The sequence below is a fragment of the Haematobia irritans genome, chromosome 4 (assembly GCF_050003625.1).
Source record: "Haematobia irritans isolate KBUSLIRL chromosome 4, ASM5000362v1, whole genome shotgun sequence".
Classification (NCBI taxonomy): domain Eukaryota; kingdom Metazoa; phylum Arthropoda; class Insecta; order Diptera; family Muscidae; genus Haematobia; species Haematobia irritans.
In genome coordinates, this window is record NC_134400.1 from 23,366,259 (window position 1) to 23,393,545 (window position 27,287).

The following is a 27,287-nucleotide window of genomic DNA, read 5'->3' on the forward strand; positions in this document are numbered from 1 at the left end:
CATATGGCCACAGAGGCCAATTTTTTGCTCCGATTTAGTTGAAATTTTGCACAGGGAGTAGAATTAGCATTGTAGCTACGCGAGCCAAATTTGGTTGAAATCGGTTCAGATTTAGATATAGTTCCCATATATATATATATATATATATATATATATATATATATATATATATATATATATATATATATATATATATATATATATATATATATATATATATATATAATATATATATATATATATATATATATATATATATATATATATATATATATATATATATATATCTTTCGCTCGATATGGACTAATACGATCCCAGAAGCCAGAGTTTTACCCCAATTTGGTTGAAATTTTTCACAGGGAGTAGAATTAGCATTGTAGCTATGCGTGCCAAATTTGTTTGAAATCGGTTGAGATTTATATATATATATATATATATATATATATATATATATATATATATATATATATATATATATATATATATATATATATATATATATATATATATATATATATATATATATATATATATATATATATATATATATATATATATATATATATATATATATATATATATATATATATATATATATATATATATATAAATATAAATCTGAACCGATTTCAAACAAATTTGGCACGCATAGCTACAATGCTAATTCTACTCCCTGTGAAAAATTTGAACCAAATTGGGGTAAAACTCTGGCTTCTGGGACCGTATTAGTCCATATCGAGCGAAAGATATATATGGGAGCTATATCTAAATCTGAACCGATTTCAATAAAATTTGGTACACTTGACTATAGTACTAATTGTTCTTCTTGTGCAAAATTTTAAGCAAATTAGGGTAAAACGCTGGCTTCTGGGGCCAGCGATGTGGACCAATTTTTGCAAGGTTGTTAGAGACCATATACCAATACCATGTACCAAATTTCAGCCGGATCGGATGCAATTTGCTTCTCTTTGAGGCTTTGCAAGCCAAATCTGGAGATCGGTTTTATGGGGTCTATATATAATTATGGACCGATGTGGACCAATTTTTGCATGGTTGTTAGATATCATATACCAACATCATGTACCAAATTTCAGACATGCTTAGATCGACTTAGAATTTCACCACGACACAGAATATATATACTTTATGGGGTCTTAGAGCAATATTACGATGTGTTGCAAACGGAATGATAAAGTTAATAAACCCCCATCCTATGGTGGAGGGTATAATTATGGACCGATTTCGACCAATTTTTGCACGGGTGTTTAACCCTTTCGACCCTGAATTTTTATAGGTATCGCTAAAATTTTTTTTTAACTTTTAATCATGTTGAAGTCATTTAAGAAGCGTCTAGCCAAAATTTCGGGTCGCCACGCCCATTCGTTTAGGCGGTAGAGAATGTTGCCTGTGGGCAACTTTGGGCAATTGTGACTACAAAATAGTTTGTTTTGCATTGATAGACGTATTACGTTTTATTGGATTTTTGTTAAGTTTTTTGTTATTTTACAGTAAATATATACTTAGATGCGCGCGTGAGTGGAATTTCAATCACGCTCAAACACATTCACGAAGAAATATTTGTACTCACGCACGCCATGTGGGTAGGAATTCACGGTCACGAAATTAATTCACGAAATGAAAAGTCATACTCGCGCACGATCACACATGAACAACGTTTATGTCTCACGCTTTCGCACGATTCACGACAATTTTCGTAATTCACGACAAATCTCGTGAGTCACGAATATTTTCGCAACACGACAATTTTCGTGGCTCAATAAAATTCTGGTAATTAACGAAATTTCTCGTGATTCACGCTATTGAGTTGGATCGTGAGGGTGGGTTGGATCGTGAAAGTAAATTTTTATCGGGAGCGTGTTTTCGGAGAAAGTTTACTGACTCACAATTACGAACACAATTTGATTTTAACTCACGCTCACGCGCCACACATTTTTCTTTAATCCCGTTCACGCATATTCACGAGATTTCGTTTAAATTTCATTCACGGCTTCGCGTGAATCACGCGTGACTCACGAAAATGTTTTGTTTTTTTTTTGTTTGTTTTTAACCCATGTCAATTTAACTGGCGGTGTAAAAAACCAAAGTATTATAAAGCGTCAATATTCGTGCTAATCCACTAGTATGTTGCCAAGAAGTGGCTTCCTCCCTTTTTACGATTCCTTCCAAATTCCCCACTGCACTGCAGATATGTTTTCCACATCATCGCCGCATTTCTCGTCACTGGGACATCCCAATTGAAGTTCAAAATTTTTTCAAAATCATTGTTTTTCAAACCTTTTTTCTCCAGGCCTTATGTTCAAAAATATGTAATTTTACTACCACAATTGCCTAAAGTTGCCCACAGGCAACTTTTCAATTTTAAAAATTTCTCATCTGTTGTTTTTTCGCAATTCTAAGATTTGACTTCCAGAAATATTTTATTTGACATGTACTACAATAGATTTAATAAAAACTTTCAACATTTTAGTTGTAATTTTTGAAAAAAGTCACATGTATAAAAACCTCTTTTTCAATTCGCAAATATTTTTTTCTTGAGGTACGTGCGTATTAATGATTTTTTTTTTGCTAATTGACAACCAAATTAGCTGATTTTTCATTCAACTTGAAGGAAACACTTGTAGCTTTCGATACCGTTACAGTTTTATGAACAAAAACAAAAACAACGCTGACAGTGAGTCTCAAAACACAAAAAGTTGCCCACAGGCAACTTTAGGGTCGAAAGGGTTAAGGCCATATATTAACACCACGTACTAAATTTCAACTGAATCAGATGAATTTTGTTCTTCCAAGAGGCTCCGGAGGTAAAATCTGGTGATCGGTTTATAGGGGGGGCTATATATAATTACGGACCGATGTGGACCAATTTTTGCATGGTCATTAGAGACCAGATACTAAAACCATGTACACAATTTCAGCCGGATCGGATGAAACTTGCTTCTCTTAGAGGATCCGCAAGCCGAATCGGGGGATTGGTTTATATGGGGGCTATATATAATTATGGACCGATGTGGACCAATGTTCGCATAGTTGCTACAGACCCTATACCAACACCATGTACCAAATTTCAGCCGCATCGGATAAAATTTGCTTCTCTTAGAGGCTCCGCAAGCCAAATCGGGGGATCGGTTTATATGGGGGCTATATATAAGTATGGACCGATGTGGACCAATTTTTGCAGGGTTGTTAGAGACCATATACCAACACCATGTACCAAATTTCAGCCGGATCGGATGAAATTTGCTTCTCTTAGAGGGTCCGCAAGCCAAATTTAGGGGGTCCGTTTATATGGGGGCTATACGTAAAAGTGGACCGATCTGGCCCATTAGCAATACCATTCGACCTACATCATTTACAACTACTTGTGCCAAGTTTCAAGTCGATAGCTTGTTTCCTTCGGACGTTAGCGTGATTTCAACAGACGGACGGACGGACATGCTCAGATCGACTCAGAATTTCACCACGATCCAGAATATATATACTTTATGGGGTCTTAGAGCCATATTTCGATGTGTTACAAACGGAATGACAAAGTTAATATACCCCCATCCTATGGTGGAGGGTATAAAAAATTTTACAAATCGGTTTATATTTTTAATAAAATATGGGAACATAAATTCCCAAAAAATGTGAAGGATTTGATACGGTAGAGAAAATGTAGATCAAAAATATATTAGCGTGTTGAAAACCAAAACCAAATATTTGTGTGAAATTTAAATTTCACACAAATTTAAGCATTACTTTTTTATTTTGGGCAAAATCATTTCAATATGGTAATAATCTTTCCAGCTACTTACATTAAGCCTTGGTAAAGGCGCTACGCTAATTTAGCGTCAAATCTAAACACACTCACCTCATAAATCACTAAATCAACTTCACACATTCGACAGCGATTTAACATTTCTCAAACGTCATAGTCCTAGACATGAAACGCAAATTACCTTAAAAATGCTTCCAACACCTTAGTAATAATGCATTAAAGAGCCTAATAAAGCCGACAAGGAAACATTTCCGTTTCATATCAATCAAAAATCTAAGAAACAAACAACAGGACCTTAATTTCACAAAAAAAGAAGGAAAGGAAAAAAAAAAACACAAATGAAAGAACCCCAAAAATAAAGAGCTAGCTCCCCCCCACACACCAAAAATTGTTGTGATTTTTTTTTGCATTTGTGTGTGTGTGGGAGGGGTTATCGTTACCGTTAACAATGAAAGCCTAAATTGTACCTTGCACCCTGTCGTCGTCCCTGTGTTTTGGGGACCATGGGAGAAAAACAAACCTCTATACGTCAGGGCTCAAGTGGCTTAAATGCTGCCAGGCTAGTATTCGTTTATTGTAGATGAAAAATTAGTTTTTAAACAAAGGTGTTTGCCAGCTCGTAAAAAATAATGTTAAGGCACATTAACTTTATTTCTTAACCAAAAACGAACAAAAATATCACAAGTACATCGACATGAACAATAAATAGGACCCGTGGCGAGACGGTGGCGGCGGCGGCGGTGGCATACTTTCTCTTTTATACAGGTGAAAATCCCCCAAAAATATAATTTTGTGAATTGGTGTTAAATAGTCTTAGCGGAAGTGAAAAGGAAGTTGAAGTACAAGTAACACACTCGCTTCCGTCACAGTCGCTAAACATGTCATAGACTAAGTAGACTAGAACACACATGAGCCCCATTAAGTCTGAACAACATATGCCCAACCACACACACACACTCACAGAGAAGAGAGAATATCGTTTCAAAAGTAACAGTGGTATGAAAGGAAAATTTGAAAAGTAAATTTGGAGTAGTTCAAGGAAATTCGCTAAATCGGCTTCTTAAGGCTTGAATTGCTTACAAAAATGAAAAAAAAAATCAATATTTGCCCCTATGATATCCTACACTGAAAAAAATTACCCAATTCCAAAAGAGCCTAGGATTAAACTCAAGATACATTTAAGATGCAATTAAATGTAACTATTGCGTACTTGGCATTAGGACACATATTCGAAATCACACTCGCCTTCAAGTTTAAATTATGTCATTAAATTAAATTATGTCATTATTTAAGTAAAAAGTGTCTTTTAAATAACGGTGAATGGTAAAGCGGTGCATAGCCCAGTTCAGCTATTTTGAACTGATTGTCGTAGCTAGGTTAGGTGGCAGCCCGATATATCAGGCTCACTTAGACTACTCAGTCCATTGTGATACCACATTGGTGAACTTCTCTCTTATCACTGAGTGCTGCCCGATTCCATGATAAGCTCAATGACAATGGACCTCATTTTTATAGCCGAGTCCGAACGGCGTTCCACATTGCAATAAAATCACTTAGAAAAGTTTTGAAACCCTCAGAAATGTCACCAGCATTACTGAGGTGGGATAATCCACCGCTGAAAAAACTTTTTGGTGTTCGGTCGTAGCAGGAATCGAACCCACGACCATGTGTATGCAAGGCGGGCATGCCTACCATTGCACCACGGTGGCTCCCACGGTGGCGAAGCTAATGCTTGATCCAATTAGCTGTCAATTAAAATTTCTTCGCCCATTAAAAAGACAAAAAAAAACATAATTGGTTTAATTAACGTATTAAAAACTTTATCCAATTAAATAGAATTTGAAAAATATTCAATTAAAAAAATATTGATTTAATAGATATTTAATCAATACAAATATGATTCATTAATTGCATCAATTATATTGTCAATTGGGTTAATGAATGCTTTAATTGGCATCATTAATTGATATTATCGTTTGCGGGATTCACTGAAGAAAAAGTTTCTTACACAGCAAAAAATTGATTAATTGAAAGAAGTATATACGGCCGTAAGTTCGGCCAGGCCGAAGCTTATGTACCCTCCACCATGGATTGCGTAGAAACTTCTTCTAAACACTGCCATCCACAATCGAATAACTTGAGTTGCGGTAAGGCTTGCCGATGGCAAAGTATCTTAAAACCTCCTAACACCGTCTTCTAAATTGTAAGTAAGTCCATACGTGGTATATATTAAATCAAACAAGTATATACGGCCGTAAGTTCGGCCAGGCCGAAGCTTATGTACCCTCCACCATGGATTGCGTAGAAACTTCTACTGAAGCCGATGGCAAGGTATCTTAAAACTCCCTAACACCGTAATATATACCACATAGTCCATACGTGGTATATATTAAACTAAAAAAGACCGATTAAATACGTATATAATTAAGTTTAAAATTTCCATAGAAATAAAATTTTGACAAAATTTTCTATAGAAATAAAATTTGGAAAAAATTTTCTATAGAAATAAAATTTTGACAAAATTTTCTATAGAAATAAAATTTTGACAAAATTTTCTATAGAAATAAAATTTTGACAAAATTTTCTATAGAAATAACATTTTGACAATGTTTTCTATAAAAATAAAATTTTGGTAGATTATTTTTGGCTCGAGTGGCAACCATGATTATGAACCGGTATGGACCAATTTTTGTGCGATTGGGGATCGGCTATATATAACTATAGACCGATATGGACCAATTTTGGCATGGTTATTAGCGGTCTTATACTAACACCACGTACCCAATTTCAACCGGATCGGATGAATTTTGCTCCTCTAAGATGCTCCGGAGGTCAAATCTGGGGATCGGCTTATATGGGCTATATATAATTATGGACCGATATGGACCAATTTTCGCATGGTTGTTAGAGATAACATACTAACTCCACGGACCAAATTTCAATCGGATCGGATGACTTTTCCTCCTCTAAGAGGCTCCGGAGGTCAAATCTGGGGATCGGCTTATATGGGCTATATATAATTATGGACCGATATGGACCAATTTTGGCATGGTTGTTAAAGATAACATACTAACACCACGGACCAAATTTCAATCGGATCGGATGACTTTTGCTCCTCTAAGAGGCTCCGGAGGTCAAATCTGAGGATCGGTTTATATGGGGGCTATATATAATTACGGGCCGATGTGGACCAATTTTGGCATGGTCATTAGAGAACATATACCAACACCATGTACCAAATTTCAGACGGATCGGATGAAATTTGCTTCTCTTAGAGGCTCCGCAAGCCAAATCAGGGGATCGGTTTATATGGAGGCTATATATAATTATGGAGCGATGTGGACCAATTTTTGCATGGTTGTTAGAGACCATATACTAACACCATGTACCAAATTTCAGCCGGATCGGATGAAATTTGCTTCTCTTAGAGCAATCGCAAGCCAAATTTGGGGGTCCGTTTATATGGGGGCTATACGTAAAAGTGGACCGATATGGCCCATTTTCAATACCATCCGACCTACATCAATAACAACTACTTGTGCCAGGTTTCAAGGCGATAGCTTGTTTCGTTCGGAAGTTAGCGTGATTTCAACAGACGGACGGACGGACATGCTCAGATCGACTCAGAATTTCACCGCGACCCAGAATATATATACTTTATGGGGTCTTAGAGCAATATTTCGATGTGTTACAAACGGAATGACAAAGTTAATATACCCCCATCCTATGGTGGAGGGTACAAAGACCGATTAAATACGTCTATAATTCAGTTTGATAAAATTTTCTACAGAAATAAAAATTTGACAAAATTTTCTATAGAAATAAAATTTTAACAAATTTTTCTATAGAAATAAAATTCTCACAAAATTTTCTATAGAAATAAAATTTTGAGAAAATTTTCTATAGAAATAAAGTTTTGTCAAAATTTTCTATAGAAATGAAATTTTTACAAAATTTTCTATAGAAATAAAATTATGACAAAAGTTGCTATAGAAATAAAATTTTGGCAGATTATTTTTGGCTCGAGTGGCAACCATGATTATGAACCGATATAGACCAATTTTTGTGTGATTGGGGATCGGCTATATGTAACTATAGACTGATATGGACCAATCTTGGTATGGTTGTTAGCGGTCATATACTAACACCACGTTCCAAATTTGAACCGGATCGGATGAATTTTGCTCCTCAAAGAGGCTCCGGGTGTTAAATCTGAAGAACGGTTTATATGGGGGCTATATATAATTATGGACCGATATGAATCAATTCTGGCACGGTTGTTAGAGACCATATACCAACATCATGTACCAAATTTCAACTGGATCGGATGAAATTTGCTTCTCTTTGAGGCTCCGCAAGCCAAATCTGGGGACCGGTTTATATAAGGGCTATATATAATTATAGACCGATTTGGACCAATTTTTGCATGTATATAAGAAACCATATACTAACACCACGTTCCACATTTAAACCGGATGGGATGAATTTTGCTCCTCCAAGAGGCTCCGGAGGTCAAATCTGGAGAAGGGTTTGTATGGGGGCTATATATAATTATGGACCGATGTGGACCAGTTTTTGCATGGTTGTTAGAGACCATATACCAACACCATGTACCAAATTTCAACCGGATCGGATGAATTTTGCTTCTCGTAGAGGCTCCGCAAGCCAAATCTGGGGATCTGTTTATATGGGGGCTATATATAATTATGGACCAAGTTTTGCATGGTTCTTAAAGACCACATACTAACACAATGTACCAAATTTCAGCCGGATCGGATGAAATTTGCTTCTCTTAGAGGCTCCGAAAGCCAAATCGGGAGATCGGTTTATATTGGGGCTATATATAATATGGACCGATGTGGACCAATTTTGGCATGGTTGTTAGAGGCCATATACTAACACCATTTATGAAATTTCAGCCGGATCGGATGAAATTTGCTTCTCTTAGAGGCTCCGAAAGCCAAATCGGGGATCGGTTTATATGGGGGCTATATAATTATGGACCGATGTGGACCAATTTTTGCATGGTTGTTAGAGACCATATACTAACACCATGTACCAAATTTCAGCCGGATCGGATGAAATTTGCTTCTCTTAGAGGCCTCGCAAGCCAAATCGGGGGATCGGTTTATATGGGGGCTATATATAATTATGGACCGATATGGACCAATTTTGCATGGTTGTTAGAGACCATAGGCTTACCCCATGTGCCAAATTTCAGCCAGATCGGATGAAATATGATACTCTTATAGGCTCCGCAAGCAAATCTGTGGGTCCGTTTATATGAGGGCTATACGTAAAAGTGGACCGATATGGCCCATTTGCAATACCATCCGGCCTACATCAATAACAACTACTTGTGCCAAGTTCCAAGTCGATAGCGTGTTTCGTTCGGAAGTTAGCGTGATTTCAACAGACGGTCGGGCGGACGGACATGCTTAGATCGATTCAGAATTTCACCACGACCCAGAATATATATACTTTATGGGTCTTAGAGCAATATTTCGATGTGTTACAAACGGAATGACAAAGTTAATATACCCCCCCATCCTATGGTGGAGGGTATAAAAATTGTGAATTTTTGAAAATATTTGGGTCTAACGTTTTAGACAAGCGTTAGAATTCATTAAAAATTTTAAAAAGTTATAAAAATTATTAAATTTGTTAAAATATCACAGAATTTTTTAATTTACATCTAAAACATTGAATCCGGATCACACCGAAAGAAGTGATGCAAATTCAGTGCAACGGCTGTTGAAATGGAGGACTCCCGTCGTATGACAAGCCCATGTTAAATTCATCGCTTTTGCGTCAATTTTCCACCACTTCGGGATCCAAAATTTTACTTTTTTGGCGACGCTTTTTTTTTGCTGGGATCTTATACCTTTAAACCACAGTACCACTTTTCCACTTATAGTTTATAAAATTGTTGTGACACACAATTTGCATGCAACACTTAATTAATAAAACATCAGACACAACACAACAATGAACATGGTGCTATTTAATAAATAAGCCCACAAAAGAATAAAGAAAATCCCCACAAAAACAATTAACTTCCTTACCAGTTTCGAGTTCCTTGTCAATTTGACGGTGAAATTGTGTTCTGTCAAGAGCGCGAGAGTTGTTTGTCTATAATCACAAAGCATTTTGTGTGGAGATATTCGCTGTCGCCTAACTATTATGGGTAGAATTCTAAGAGACTGTGTAATAACGAAAGTGTGCAATACATGCAAAAGCCACTCTCAGCTAATCTACAGCTACATTCTCTGCATTTGTTGTTGTTGCATTATGGCATTGATGTCATTGACAATGTAATTCATTTACTCAGCTAGCCCATAAATTCACCTCATGTTGGGGAGGGTATTGCTACCTACACAAGGGGATATTCCTTATAGATAAATGACAGAGACTCATAGTCTGAATATTGGTAATAGAAGGCGGCAGGCAGGGGTTTTGTTGGCAACTATAACCACTGTAGTAATAATAACTAACTACAATAATAATAAATACTAGCAAAACAATAACAAAAACTTCAATAATACTTATTAGCAATAACAAGGCTGTGAGTGTGTGTGTGTGTGTGTGTGTATGTGCATATGGGGTGTAAAAAGTTTTAGCGCGTGTATGTCTTTCATTTGCATAACCACTTAAGTTATTAAATTTCAACTGAACCTTAATATACTCACAGCGTAATTGGTAGCATAGAAAATAATGAACGTTTTTACAACTTTAACCACATAAATAGTGGTCAGGATATAATAACTTTGATCTACAAGTAAATGTTTCTAACAGATATATTGACTTTAGGCCTTATAAAATGTATACCGATCGACTCAAAATCACCTTGGAGTCCATCATTCCGTTTGTCCATATATTTGTTTATCGCAAGATTACGGTCGCAATTATTAACCGACTTTGACGAAAATTAAAAAAAAAAAAGTGAACGCTCTATATCACTAAAGCCAATTGGACTTTATTTTACTTCATGGAATTATTATGTTTGTAGAAAGTTTCCTTTACTCTAATAATTTTTTGCATACGTTAGTTAAATGAACTAAAAAACGCGAAAAAAAGTTATAAACAAATGTAGCATAAAGCTTAACTAAATTCATCCGATCCGGTTCAAATTTGGAACGTGGTGTTAGTATATGGCCGCTAACAACCATACCAAAATTGGTCCATATCGGTCTATAGTTAGGTTAAAGTGGCAGCCCGATTAAGATTCAGGCTCACTTAGACTATTCAGTCCATTGTGATAGGAGTCTATAGTTATATATAGCCGATCTCCAATCACACAAAAATTGGTCCATATCGGTTTCATAATCATGGTTGCCACTCGAGCCAAAAATAACCTTCCAAAATTTTATTTCTATAGAAAATTTTGTTAAAATTTTATTTCTTTAGAAAATTTTGTTAAAATCTCATTTCTATAGAAAATTTTTGTTAAAATCTCATTTCTATAGGAAAATTTTGTCAAAACTATATTTCTATAGAAAATTTTGTTAAAATCTCATTCCTATAGAAAATTTTGTTAACATTTTATTTCTGTAGAAAATTTTGTCAACATTTTTTTCTATAGAAAATTTTGTCAAAATTTTATTTCTATAGAAACTTTTGTCACAATTTTTTATACCCTAAACCATATAGTGGTCAAGGTTTGATCGGCCAAAAAATGTGCCTAACAGAAATATTGATTTTAGACCCCATAAAATATATACCGATCGACTCAGAATCACCTCCTGAGTCGATCTAGCGCTTGGTGTCCGTCCGTCCGTCCGTCCGTATGTCCATGTATTTGTTGTTCACAGGATTCCGGTCGCAATTATTAACCGATTTTGATGAAATTTGGTACAGGGAGTTTTTTGGGCACAAGGACGAACGCTATTGACTTTGGAAGAAATCGGATCATATTTAGATTTAGCTCCCATATATATGTATCGCCCGATTTCGACAAATGGGGTCACGTTGCGCTTCTTTTCAAACGGATCGTCACCAAACTTGGCAAAAGGTAATCTTTTCCATCGCCCTTCAAGTCTGCAAAAATTCATCCAAATCGGTTCAGATTTAGATATAGCTCTCATATATATGTATCGCCCGATTTTTCTAAATTTGGCCATAAAACCCTTATTTATCAACCGATCGTACTCAAATTTGGCTAAATGTAGTCTTCTATAGCACTAACTATATGTGCAAAAAATCATCGAAATCGGTTCAGATTTAGCTATAGCTCCCATATATATGTACCGCCAGATTTTTCTAAATTTGGCCATAAAACCGTTATTTATCAACCGATCTAACTCAAATTTGGCTAAATGTAGTCTTGTATAGCACTAACTATATGCGCCAAAAATCATCAAAATCGGTTCAGATTTAGATATAGCTCCCATATATATGTATAGCCCGATTTTCCCAAATTTGGCCATAGAACCCTTATTTATTAACCGATCTTACTAAAAGTTTGCTAGATCCAGTCCTCTATAGTACTAACTATATGTGCAAAATTTCATCGAAATCGGTTCAGATGTAGATATAGCTCCCATATATGTATCACCAGATTTTGAAAAATTCGCCCCTAATAACCTTATGTTTGACCATACAGGCCTCATTTTTTAACTGATCTTACTCAAATCTTGCACAAGGTAGCCTTTTGTGGTATTAATCAAACCAGCAAAATATTATGCAAATTGGTTCAGATTTAGATATAGCTTCCATATATATGCATCGCTCGATTTTCCCAAATTTGGCCATAGTAATCTTATTTATTAAACAAGTATATACGGCCGCAAGTTCGGCCAGGCCGAATCTTATGTACCCACCACCATGGATTGCGTAGAAACTTCTACGAAAGACTGTCATCCACAATCGAATTACTTGGGTTGTGGTATCTTAAAACCTCTTATTCCTGCATGGTTGTTGGATACCATATACTAACATCACGTACCAAATTTCTACCGAATGGGAAGTATTTTGCTCTTCCAAGGGGCTCTGGAGGTCAAATCTGGGGATCGGTTTATATGGGGCCTATATATAATTATGGACCGATATCGACCAATTTTTGCATGGTTGTTAGAGACCATATACTAACATCACGTACCAAATTTCAGCCATATTGGATGAAATTTGCTTCTCTTAGAGGCCTCGCAAGCCAAATCGGGGGATCGGTTTATATGGGGGCTATATATAATTATGGACCGATGTGGACCAATTTTTGCATGGTTGTTCGAGACCATATACTAACACCATGTACCAAATTTCAGCCGGATCGGATGAAATTTGCTTCTCTTAGAGGCCTCGCAAGCCAAATCGGGGGATCGGTTTATATGGGGGCTATATATAATTATGGACCGATGTGGACCAATTTTTGCATGGTTGTTAGAGAGCATATACTAACACCATGTACCAAATTTCAGAAGGATCGGATGAAATTTGCTTCTCTTAGGGGCCTCGCAAGCCAAATCGGGGGATCGGTTTATATAGGGGCTATATATAATTATGGACCGATGTAGACCAATTTTTGCAAGGTTGTTAGAGACCATATACTAACACCATGTACCAAATTTCAGCCGGATCGGATGAAATTTGCTTCTTTTAGGGGCCTCGCAAGCCAAATCGGGGGATCGGTTTATATGGGGGCCATATATAATTATGGACCGATGTCGACCAATTTTTGCATGGTTGTTAGAGACCATATACTAACACCATGTACCAAATTTCAGCCGGATCGGATGAAATTTGCTTCTCTTAGAGGCCTCGCAAGCCAAATTTTGGGGTCCGTTTATATGGGGGCTATACGTAAAAGTGGACCGATATGGCCCATTTGCAATACCATCTGACCTACATCAATAACAACTACTTGTGCCAAGTTTCAAGTCGATAGCTTGTTTCGTTCGGAAGTTAGCGTGATTTCAACAGACGGACGGACGGACGGACATGCTCAGATCGACTCAGAATATCACCACGACCCAGAATATATTTATGGGGTCTTAGAGCAATATTTCGATGTGTTACAAACGGAATGACAAAGTTAATATACCCCCCATCCTATGGTGGTGGGTATAACAATGTTACTCAAATTTCAAATTTTGATGTACTAGCCGATCGTACTTATACGTACTTGTAGCTCTTACATAAGAATATTGCTCGATTTTTACAAATTTGTATTTATTACCCACACTAATTTAACGATTTTCTCTTTTTTAATAATGGTCTCAATATTAGTGGCATACTAACTCCGTAGGTGCAATATCAACACAGCCAGTGTTGCTAGAAGTAGGGGAAATTCCCTATATATAGGGTTTTCTAATATTTAGCGTCTTTTAGGGACGTAGGGCCACAATGTAGGACATTTTCACTCAACACAATTTGTAATAATTTTTACATTTTGGTGGCTATGCAGGAGGAAATTAGAAGCCGGAAAGGCTTGATCTTTAACAATGTGTGGTAAACTTTATTCCTGTAGAAAATTTTGTCAACATTTTATTTCTATAGAACATTTTTTCAAAATTGTATTTCTATAGAAATTTTTTTCACAATATTATTTCTATAAAAAGTTTTCTCAAAATTTTATTTCTATAGAATTTATTGTCAAAATATTATTTCTATAGAAAAATTTCTTACAAAAATTTGTTTATAGAAACTTTTTGCAAAATTTTATTTTTATAAAGATTTAACAAAAAAGATTACTAATTTGAGTAGAATTCTACTTACTGTGGCAACCGTGGTCGTAATACAAATTTATATTCTAAGTTATATACGTTGCATATTCATGTTTTAAGATAATAAAGTACTTAAAACCATTTTTGTTTTGTAAAATTTTTTATATTTAACGAAAAATATAGTAGGGAAAATTGTTTGGGAATGTATAGGAAAGTAGGGAACTTTTTATGTCCTTGTAAGGTAAACCGAACATTTTCCCTGGCAACATTGACTATGAGCTATAGTCAGATTGACACAAAGCACCCATAGACATGTACCCCTTAATTTTCTTAAATATGCAACTGCGGTTTATCTCCCAGACCTATATGTTACCCCACAAATGCTTATGATTACTAATTCTGTAATGGTGGTTTAGGGTATGATATAGTCGGCCCCGCCCGACTTTCTACTTTACTTACTTGTTTTCTATAGAAAATGTTGTCAAGCTGAATTATATACGTATTTAATCGATCTTTTTTGATTTAATATATACCACGTATGGACTTACGGACAATTTAGAAGACTGTGTTAGGAGGTTTTAAGATACATTGCCATCGGCAAGCGTTACCGCAACTCAAGTAATTCGATTGTGGATGACAGTCTTTAGTACAAGTTTTTACGCAATCCATGGTGGAGGGTACATACGCTTCGACCTGGCTGAACTTACGGCCATATATACTTGTTTTCATCTTATATGTGTATCTTAATATACTCTTGATAAACTCTTCTATATTTGAATAGAATTTTATAAAAATGAATTTCTTATTAATTTTCTTTACAGGTAAGTTGATCAATAATTAAATACCATTGTCATGTGTAAGTAGCTGTATATAAATTTTATAAATGCACTGAGAGAAAAATTTTCATTTCTGAGGAACAAACAAAAAAATGTACATGCAAATAAAAAATATTAAAAACAATCGTTACATAGACTCTCATAAATTCTGGTTTGTTTGCTCTTAAGGAAATTACGCCAGGAAAATCAATCATCAAGAGATGAAATGGTAAATTTACTCAACCGAAGGTCAAAAGTGGTTGTCAAGAACAATTTTTTTTTTGTTTTTTTGGAAAATTAAATTTAAACCAAAGAAGATTTCTTTTCTTTTCGTTGGGAACAAACGTGACATCAGGCACCATAATTAAACCTTTATTTGTCTTTAAAGAGAAAACTTTGACAATAATAGGGAACTTCGTTGGTCCAAAATTTCGTTTCGGAAGAATGGATTAGTTTTTGTATGAAAAAAAATTTTAATTAAGCGAATATCAACTAAACGTTCATTTGATATTATTAACGAATATTTGGTTATGAGAAAGCTCGTGGTAAAGTATATATAATTACTTTTCTTAGTTATGGTCAATGATCAACGAAATGTTAGGTCAATGAAGTTTTTTGTTGTTTTCTTTCAAACCCAAAAAAAAAAAACAAGTATATACGGCCGTAACTTCGGCCAGCCGAATCTTATGTACTTCTACGAAAGACTGTCACCCACAATCGAACTACTTGGGTTGTGGTATCGTAAAACTTCTTAACATCGTTTTCTAAATTGTGAGTTAGTCCATACGTTGTAGAGAGCCAGAATTGAAATATGGGGGTCACTTATTAAGGCTATATAAAATTATGAACTTGACTTGTAATTGGGGATCGATTTATCTGAGGGCTATATATAACTATAGACCGATATGGACCTAGTTAGGCATGGTTGTTAACGGCCATATAATAGCACAATTTACCAAATTACAACTCACTCGGATGAAATTTGCTCCTCCAAGAGGCTCCAAAAACCAAATCTCGGGATCGGTTTATATGGGGGCTATATATGATTATGGACTGATATGGACCACTTTTGGCACGGCTGTTAAATATCATATTCTACCACCACGTACCAAATTTCAACCAGATCGGATGAATTTTTGCTTCCCCAAAAGGCACCGGAGGTCAAATTTGGGGATCGGTTTATATGAGCCTATATATAATTATGGACTGATATGAACCAATTCCTGCATGGTTGTTGGATAACATATACTAGCATCACGTACCAAATTTCAACTGAATCAGATGAATTTTGGTCTTCCAAGAGGCTCCGTAGGTCAAATCTGGTGATCGGTTTATATGGGGGCTATATATAATTATTGACCGATATGGACCAGTTTTTGCATGGGTGTTTGAGACCATATATTAACACCACATACCAAATTTTAACTGAATCAGATGAATTTTAGTCTTCCAAGAGGCTCCGGAGTTCAAATCTGGTGATCGGTTTATATGGGGGCTATATAATTACGGACCGATGTGGACCAATTTTTGCATGGTTGTTAAAGATCATATGCTGACACCATGTACCAAATTCAGCCGGATCGGAAGAATATTTCTTCTCTTAGAGGGTCCGCAAACCAAAACTGGGATCGGTTTATATGGGGGCTATATATAATTATGGCCGATATACACGATTCCTGCATGGTTGTTGGATAACATATACTAACATCACGTACCAAATTTCAACCGAATCAGATGAATTTTGCTCTTCCAAGGGGCTCCGGAGGTCAAATCTGGGGATCGGTTTATATGGGGGCTCTATATAAATATGGACAGATTTCGACCAAGTTTTGGATGGGTGTTTGAGGCCATATATTAACACCACGTACCAAATTTCAACTGAAGGAGATGAATTTTGGTCTTCCAAGAGGCTCCGTAGGTCAAATCTGGTGATCGGTTTATATGGGGGCTATATATAATTATTGACCGATATGGACCAATTTTTGCATGGTTGTTAAAGATCATATGCTGATACCATGTACCAAACTTCAGCCGGATCGGAACAAATTTGCTTCTCTTAGAGGGTCCGCAAACCAAATCTGGGGATCGGTTTATATGGGGGCTATATATAATTATGTTGTTAGAGACCATATACTAACACCATGTACCAAATTTCAGCCGGATCGGATGAAATTATCTTCTCTTAGAGGCCTCGCAAGCAAAATTTGGGGGTCCGTTTTAATGGGGACTATACGTAAAAGTGGACCGATATGGCCTATTTACAATACCATCCGGCCTACATCAATAATAACTACTTGTGCCAAGTTTCAAGTCGATAGTTTGTTTCGTTCGGAAGTTAGTGTGAATTCAACAGACGGACGGACGGACATGCTCAGATAGACTCAGAATTTCACCACGACCCAGAATATATATATACTTTATGGGGTCTTAGAGCAATATTTCGATGTGTTACAAACGGAATAACAAAGTTAATATACCCCCATCCTATGGTGGAGGGTATAAAAAAAAAATCGATGGCGACAAACATGACCAATGGGATCATATCATATATGTGTCTTAAAAGAGCTTAAGGACCTTAAAAAAATTCGTTTCGAGGAGATTTTTTTCAACGAAATTTAAAAAAGCAAATTTAACTTTATTTTATTGCATGAAAAATGATAGAGAAAAATTCATTAATTTTAATAATGGTTTACTTACTCTTTAACATGACTCAAACCAAAAAGTTTTACTCCTACAAGTTTACAATTTAACTAAATTCGAATTTCTCAGAAAATACAATTTATCGCCAAATTTTGTTTTGTTAAACAATTTTTATTTCTGAAAAAAAAAACAAAATTTTTTTTTGGTCAAATAATCAACGTTTATATATAAAATAATACTTACCTACCAAATGATATTTTAGACAAACAAATGTCGTTTCCCATTTGCTTTTCGGTATATACTACAGCAGTACAAACTCCCTAGACCTGACGGATATAGTTTCGACCTTTGCCCGGACTACTGAATTATCCTGACTACACTACAAATAAATTTAGAGGAGCTTGGATGGGGTTATATATATATATATATATATATATATATATATATATATATATATATATATATTATATATATATATATATATATATATATATATATATATATATATATATATATATATATATATATATATATATATATATATATATATATATATATATATATATATATATATATATATATATATATATATATATATAAAAATATATATATATATATATATATATATATATATATATATATATATATATATATATATATATATATATATATATATATATATATATATATATATATATATATATATATATATATATATATATATATATATATATATATATATATATATATATATATATATATATATATATATATATATTTTTTTTTTTTTTTTTTTTTTTTTTCGTAGAACATATATTTTAACATTTTACTTTAGCAAGACTGACTGACTTAAAAATTTTCAAAAACTTCTATCCATAACACTGAAATGGAATCAAACCTTAATAAGTAATACCAAGTCAGCGCAAATGCTATTGCAATATTGGAAATCCGTCTAATGACAAACCCTTGTTAAATACAAGGCTTCAGTGCCAATTTTGCACCACGTCCGGATCCAAAAATAACATTTCCATTACTATTTGGCGACTCTTGTTTTTGCTATGATCTCCCATAATATATTCTTTGTTTTTACAACTCATAGTCCATTTTCCGAACGAGGAACTTCACTTTTTTTCATAAATTAGTTTTTTTTATTTTTTCGGAATAGACATTTATGATATTCTTCAGACCTTAACGCTATTCTGGGGAATATCCGAGAACTATATTCCCATGAAATTCACTGTGTCTTGTAGTCACCAACTATTTAGGTCCTTTGTAGTTTTCCCAAGATTATGAAGTCTTTGTATAAAATAAGCATGACAATCATTTCAAATAGAAATACCACAATAAACTATGAGACATCGTCCCCAAGTTGGCGATAGATAATTATCCTTGTGCATTGCTATCACCCCACAATTCCCCTTAATCTCCAAAGTCTTACTGGTGGGAATTGTAAAGAGTGTAAGATGATATGTGAGCTTGTGTGTGTGTGTGAGAGTTTGTCTACTGATAAAGTGCTAACTAAACAACACCATTTCCACCACCACAAAATGTGAGTGCAAGGTAAGCAGTTACCTTTGCAACCCCCATCACTGTCGAGTGTTTTATTGACAGTTTTTATCTATTTTTGTTTTTACTTTTTTTCGCTTTCATCTAATATATTAAAGTGGTTGATGGTTGAATGATTTTAACAATATTTTATTGGGGTTTCTTATGCTCATTTAGCAAATGACACTTGGCTCTTAAGGCTCTTAGAGCACACAGCATTTAACCAGAGAAGAGGGCGAAATATTAGTCGCAATACAAAATATTTCAAAAGGAGGGTGCATACATTTGTAGATAATTAGATTTTGTATGCTTACTAAATGCTAGTATACATTTTTACTTCATCAGCTATTGATGGCGCCAGCGATTTGACTGCTCGATACCCAAAACCTAACCTACCGAATTTTTACACATCCAAATTTTATTTCTATAGAAAATTTTGTCAAAATTTTATTTCTATAGAAAATTTTGTTAAATTTTATTTCTATAGAAAATTTTGTCAACATTTTATTTCTATAGAAAATTTTGTCAAAATTTTATTTCTATAGAAAATTTTGTTAAATTTTATTTCTATAGAAAATTTTGTCAACATTTTATTTCTATACAAATTTTGTCAACATTTTATTTCTATAGAAAATTTTGTCAAAATTTTATTTCTATAGAAAACTTTGTAAAAATTTTATTTCTATAGAAAATTTTGTATAAATTTTATTTCTATAGAAATTTTTGTAAAAATTTTATTTCTATAGAAAATTTTGTATAAATTTTATTTCTATAGAAATTTTTGTAAAAATTTTATTTCTATAGAAAATTTTGTAAAAATTTTATTTCTATAGAAAAGTTTGTCAAAATATTATTTCTATAGAAAATTTTGTCAAAATTTTATTTCTATAGAAAATTTTGCCAACATTTTATTTCTAAGAAAATTTTGCCAACATTTTATTTCTATAGAAAATTTTGTAAAAATTTTATTTCTATAGAAAATTTTGTAAAAATTTTATTTCTATAGAAAATTTTGTAAAAATTTTATTTCTATAGAAAATTTTGTCAAAATTTTATTTCTATAGAAAATTTTGCCAAAATTTTATTTCTATAGAAAATTTTGTCAAAATTTTATTTCTATAGAAAATTTTGTCAAAATTTTATTTCTATAGAATATATGTCAAAATTTAATTTCTTTATAAAATTTTGTCACTATTTTATTTCTATAGAAATTCTTTTTTTATATAAATTTTATCAAAACTCTAATTTTAGAGAAAATTTGACTAAATTTTATTTCTATAGAAAATTTTGTCAAAATTTTATTTCTACAGAAAATTTTTTCAAAATTTTATTTCTATACAAAATTTTTTCAAAAGTTTATTTCTATAAAAAAATTTGCAAAGAATTTTATTTCTATAGAACGTTTTATTTTTATAGAATTTTTTGTCAAAATTCTAATTCTATAGAAAATTTCTATAATAAATAAATTTCCATTTCTAAATTCTAATTCTATAGAAAATTTTGTCAAAATTTTATTGTTATAGAAAATTTTGTCAAAATTTTATTTCTATAGAAAATTTTGTAAAAGAATTTATTTCTATAGAAAATTTTATTTATATAGAAAATTTTGTAAAAATTTTATTTCTATAGAAAATTTTGTAAAAATTTTATTTCTATAGAAAATTTTGTAAAAATTTTATTTCTATAGAAAATTTTGTAAAAATTTTATTTCTATAGAAAATTTTGTAAAAATTTTATTTCTATAGAAAATTTTGTAAAAATTTTATTTCTATAGAAAATTTTGTAAAAATTTTATTTCTATAGAAAATTTTGTCAAAATTTTATTTCTATAGAAAATTTTGTCAAAATTTTATTTCTATAGAAAATTTTGCCAACATTTTATTTCTATAGAAAATTTTGCCAACATTTTATTTCTATAGAAAATTTTGTAAAAATTTTATTTCTATAGAAAATTTTGTAAAAATTTTATTTCTATAGAAAATGTTGTAAAAATTTTATTTCTATAGAAAATTTTGTCAAAATTTTATTTCTATAGAAAATGTTGTCAAAATTTTATTTCTATAGAAAATTTTGTAAAAATTTTATTTCTATAGAAAATTTTGTCAAAATTTTATTTCTATAGACAATTTTGTCAAAATTTTATTTCTATAGAAAATTTTGTCAAAATTTTATTTCTATAGAAAATTTTGTCAAAATTTTATTTCTATAGAAAATTTTGTCAAAATTTTATTTCTTTATAAAATTTTGTCACTATTTTATTTCTATAGAAATTCTTTTTTTATATAATTTTTTATCAAAACTCTAATTTTAGAGAAAATTTGACTAAATTTTATTTCTATAGAAAATTTTGTCAAAATTTTATTTCTACAGAAAATTTTTTCAAAATTTTATTTCTATACAAAATTTTTTCAAAAGTTTATTTCTATAAAAAAATTTGCAAAGAATTTTATTTCTATAGAACGTTTTATTTTTATAGAAATTTTTGTCAAAATTCTAATTCTATAGAAAATTTCTATAATAAATAAATTTCCATTTCTAAATTCTAATTATATAGAAAATTTTGTCAAAATTTTATTGTTATAGAAAATTTTGTCAAAATTTTATTTCTATAGAAAATTTTGTAAAAGAATTTATTTCTATAGAAAATTTTATTTATATAGAAAATTTTGTAAAAATTTTATTTCTATAGAAAATTTTGTAAAAATTTTATTTCTATAGAAAATTTTGTAAAAATTTTATTTCTATAGAAAATTTTGTAAAAATTTTATTTCTATAGAAAATTTTGTAAAAATTTTATTTCTATAGAAAATTTTGTCAAAATTTTATTTCTATAGAAAATTTTGTCAAAATTTTATTTCTATAGAAAATTTTGTCAAAATTTTATTTCTATAGAAAATTTTGTCAAAATTTTATTTCTATAGAAAATTTTGTCAAAATTTTATTTCTATAGAATATATGTCAAAATTTAATTTCTTTATAAAATTTTGTCACTATTTTATTTCTTTAGAAATTCTTTTTTTATAGAATTTTTTATCAAAACTCTAATTTTAGAGAAAATTTTGACTAAATTTTATTTCTATAGAAAATTTTGTCAAAATTTTATTTCTACAGAAAATTTTTTCAAAATGTTATTTCTATACAAAATTTTTTCAAAAGTTTATTTCTATAAAAAAATTTGGAAAGAATTTTATTTCTATAGAACGTTTTATTTTTATAGAAATTTTTGTCAAAATTCTAATTCTATAGAAAATTTCTATAATAAATAAATTTCCATTTCTAAATTCTAATTCTATAGAAAATTTTGTCAAAATTTTATTTCTATAGAAAATTTTGTCAAAATTTTATTTCTATATTAAATTTTGTCAAAATTTTATTTCTATAGAAAATTTTGTCAAAATTTTATTTCTATAGAAAATTTTGACAAAATTTTATTACTATAAAGAATGTTGTACAAATTTTATTTCTATAGAAAATTTTGCAAAAAAATTTTATTTCTGTGGAAAATTTTGTCAATATTATATTTCTATAGAAAATTTTGCCAGAATTTTATTTCTATAGAATTTTTTCAAAATTTTATTTCTATAAAAAAATTTTGCCAGAATTATATTTCTATAGAACATTTTATTTTTATAGAAATTTTTGTCAAAATTCTAATTCTATAGAAAATTTCTTTAATAAATAAATTGCTATTTCTAAATGTTATTTATATAGAAATTTTTGTCAAATTTCTAATTCTATAGAAAATTCTTTTTTTTTATAGAAATTTTTGTCAAAACTCAAATTTTATAGAACATTTTATAACATTTATTTTCTCAAATTTTATTTCTATAGATTTTTTTTTTTCAAAATTTTATTTCTATAGAAATTTTTTTCAAAATTTTATGTCTATAGAAAAATTTTTCAAAAATTTATTTCTATAAAAAAATTTTGTCAGAATTATATTTCTATAGAACGTTTTATTTTTATAGAAATTTTTGTCAAAATTCTAATTCTATAGAAAATTTCTATAATAAATAAATTGCTATTTCTAAATTCTAATTCTATAGAAAATTTTTTCAAAATTTTATTTCTATAGAAAATATGTCAAAATTTTATTTTTATATAAAAATTTTTTTACAATTTTATTTCTATAGAAAAATTTCTACAGAATTAAAATTTTCTCAAAATTTTATTTCTGCAGAAAATTTTGTCGAAATTGTATTTCTATAGAAAATTTTGTCAAAATTTTTTTTTCCAAAAAATTTAAAATTTTGTTGAAATTTTATTTCTATGGAAAATTTTGTAAGAATTTTTTTTCTATAGAAAATTGTGTCAATACTTTATTTCTATAAAAATTTTTGTCAAAATTATATTTCTATAGAAAATTGTGTCAAATACTCTTTTGAGAAAAAATTACGTTTTTTGCAGACTTTCTTATATATGTTATTTACTGTTTTTTTAATCTGTTAAAAATTGGCTTTTTTTAGATAACCCCTACCCCTTTGGTAGCAAGACCTCATTGATTTCGTGGCATGGTATTTTTTAACGCCTTCTTTTATTAACCTGAGATTGCTTGGTTGAATGTACCGATGATGGAAACTGTACAGATACCGATACTTTGTCAATATTTATATGCCACAGATATAAAGATGAGACGTAAAAGTAAGGGGTGCATCAAACACACCCAAAAACGAAAAATGAATAAAAGCTACACCCCCGCCCAAACCCGTTAACAAGAAATGGAAAAATGGAAACAAATAACACAAAGCCATCAACACAAATGCCCATACAAACTTAAATTATACGATGTACTTAATAGTTTGGGGAAAATCGTGCAAAAGAGTCCAATATGTAAAAGCACAGAGAATTCCTATAGCTGATTGTTTTTGTTTTTTTTTTTTGTTTTTTTGTTTCTTTACTTTTCTTTTTTTGTTTCGAGTAAATATCCATAGAGAATTTCCATGCACTGATGTTGCAGCTGCATCAGCTTTTCCATATGCAAAAATATTATTCGATGACCATTGAATTTCTACATGTGAGCTCTTCAAAATCGAAACATCAAAGAGGGGGAGTGAGAGAGAGCGTAAAGAAAAAAAAAAACAATGAGAGGACAACAACAACAAAACTAAGGAAAACAAAAATATTCCAGCAGAGAAAAATGTTACGATACCCACCCGACCAAAGTGCCGAGAAATGGCGAAGGTTCGCTAAAGCGAACATTTTTCGAAATAAATTAACGCGCACATTATTCGAGAAAAGTTCGATAATAGAAAAATTTCGAACGTTCGTTTTGTCGAAGTAATAACGAATATTTTTCGGCTTATTTGTTGGTGTTCCGCCATGTTTGTTTTTGACAAAGACAGAGATTAAAAAGTCATTTCAGGGTGAAGTGTGTTAGCGAATATAAAAGAGGTAAGTAATTTATTTATATATCTTTTAAAAAACTACCAATTTTCTTTCTTGTTTAATTTGCAGATGTATCCAGGAAAATGTTACTCATTGGTTAATATCCTTTTCAATGGCATAGCCACGACCGGTTTAATAACAAATTCCGGCAATGAAGTCAATGCAGTGCCTTAAATCACTTTAAATATATATTCCTAAATATAAATATTTTAAGTATTTTGTTCGCAACACTAATATCTATATTATTTTGTATTATAACTATCTATATTGTGTTGTAATAAAATAAAAACAAACTTGAAAATTTTCTTTTACTACACAACTTATAATGGGAACAAAATGGGAATAAAACAGTATAGAAAACCTTCGAAAGCGGAATGATATCGAATACGAAAACGAATTCGAGATAGATTCGTTAACGATCAATTATAGATATCGCGAAACCTTCTTTAACGAATCACTAGCAAGCCTTCGAAAACGAAGAGTTTGCTGGCAGTAACAGCACGACAGATGAACGTTTTTCGAAATTTTTTCGAACCATTCTCGATATCGTTTTCGATAGTTTTCTTCGAGAAAAAACCGAGAATATTTCTATATCGAATACGATAACGAACGTTGTGGTCAGGTGGGTAAGAACATACTGTACACTCTCATCTATTCACTGGCATTTGAGTACACATATGGTACTCCAGAGTTCCATAAACAATGGCAAATGATATTGAAAGTTTGCCTATGGGAGGGGTGGGGTTTTTTTTACACCCACAAATACATGCACTTGTAATCGTCATTCACTTGGTTCCCTTTTCCCCAAAAACATATGTTGCTGCTATGTATATTACTTCTACACAAGGGAAAATTATTCTTTCTAAAATTGTACCAACATTCCAAAAGAAATCTTTATGAAAAACTGTAAACTTTTCATTGCATTCTACATGCAGAGAAAAATTGCCTTTGGATATGATCGTCAAAAATATGGACTTCATATTAACGATTATATAGGTTAGAGCAGGTTAGTGGCAGCCTGATATAACAGGATCACTTATACTATTCAGTCCATTGTTACACCACATTTGTGAACTTCTCTCTTATCACTGAGTGCCGTCCGATTCTATATTTATCTCAATGGCAAGGGGCCTTCTTTGTATAGCGGAGATGGCGCACGAAGCACAGTGGTTGCAAATCGCTTTCTTTTTATCAACGTAGTTTTTCTTTATGAAAAGTGTTTTTTTCTATGCTTTAAATTTCAGGGTCCCTTGTTGGTCCACGGGCTGATATGAAAATTAGTTACCTCGTGAGTATGAACATTTTTTTAGCTGTCAAATCCACTATTATGAACCGATTTCGATGATCTCTTTCCTAGATAGATTTTCTTTGCTGCATAGAAATTGTAAAACGATCCAAAAAATTCCCATGAGTTAGAGAATATCGTCTATAGTTTGCGAGATATGGACCAACAATTTATTTATTTGCAAAATTTTAACAAAGTGGAGTTTGTTTTTGTTTTCTTTTCTTGGCTGCATTTCCTACAAAATTCTACGCATTAGAAGAAACAATGAAGATTTGTTAAAACAAAATGTTTTCTGTTTTAAAAATTGCCAACTTTGGGATGAGAACTATACTGCTAGACCAAAACGACCGCTAAAAACTTAAAACGTATCCCTATTCGGTGTTCCATAAGAAACAAGCAAAAAATTGGGAGAAGTTTAGAAAAAAATGTTACGACAAGGTGACCAACTTTCAATGTACACAGGAATAACTTGTGGGTGGACCCATAGAATTTATTTTATAGAAAACTTTTTAAAAATTTTATCCCTATAGACAATTTTTTCAAAAGATTATTTATATAGCAAATTTTGTCGAAATTTGCTACAGAAATTTTCTAAAAATTTTATTTCAATAGAGAATTTGGTTAAAATTTTATTTCTATAGAAAGTTTTGTCAAAATTTTATTTTTATCGAAAATTGTGGCAAAATTTTATTTCTATAGGAAATTTTGTCACAATTTTATTTCTATAGAAAGTTTTGTGCAAATTTTATTTCTATAGAAAATTTTGTCCAATTTTTTTGCTATAGAAAATTTTGTCACAATTTTATTTCTATAGATAATTTTGTCTAAATTTTATTTCTATAGAAAATTTTGTCAAATTTTTATATCCTCCACCATAAAGGGTGATACGGTCAAAATTTGATCAAGGGAAAACGCGTGTAAATCGGTGAAATCGTTTATTTAAAAAATCAAATTAAATTTCTTTTTCAAGTTCAATTAGTATAAAATTCAGGAAAAATATTCAGTTAGGCTTTCGCTTTTTCAAATCCGGATTGCCGGGCCTCACGCTTGACACCTGCCATCAGATTTTGTACAGCCACCTTGTCCACCTTCTTCGCCGCAGACAGCCAGTTTGCCTTGAACTGCTGCTCGTCTTTTTTGGTCTTCTTTAGGTTCCGCTTGACAATAGCCCAGTATTTCT

The 27,287-nt window shown here is 31.6% G+C and overlaps 1 protein-coding gene and 1 long non-coding RNA gene across 10 annotated transcripts in view; both read left to right on the forward strand.

Moving 5' to 3' along the window:
• bru3 (CUGBP Elav-like family member bruno 3) overlaps positions 1–27,287 on the forward strand; it is a 1,184,422-nt gene that overhangs the window by 39,598 nt on the left and 1,117,537 nt on the right. The window lies entirely within an intron of this gene.
• Positions 24,597–25,123, forward strand: LOC142236646 (uncharacterized). Its single transcript, XR_012722136.1, has 2 exons — positions 24,597–24,828; positions 24,892–25,123. It is a non-coding gene; the product is annotated as an uncharacterized LOC142236646 (long non-coding RNA).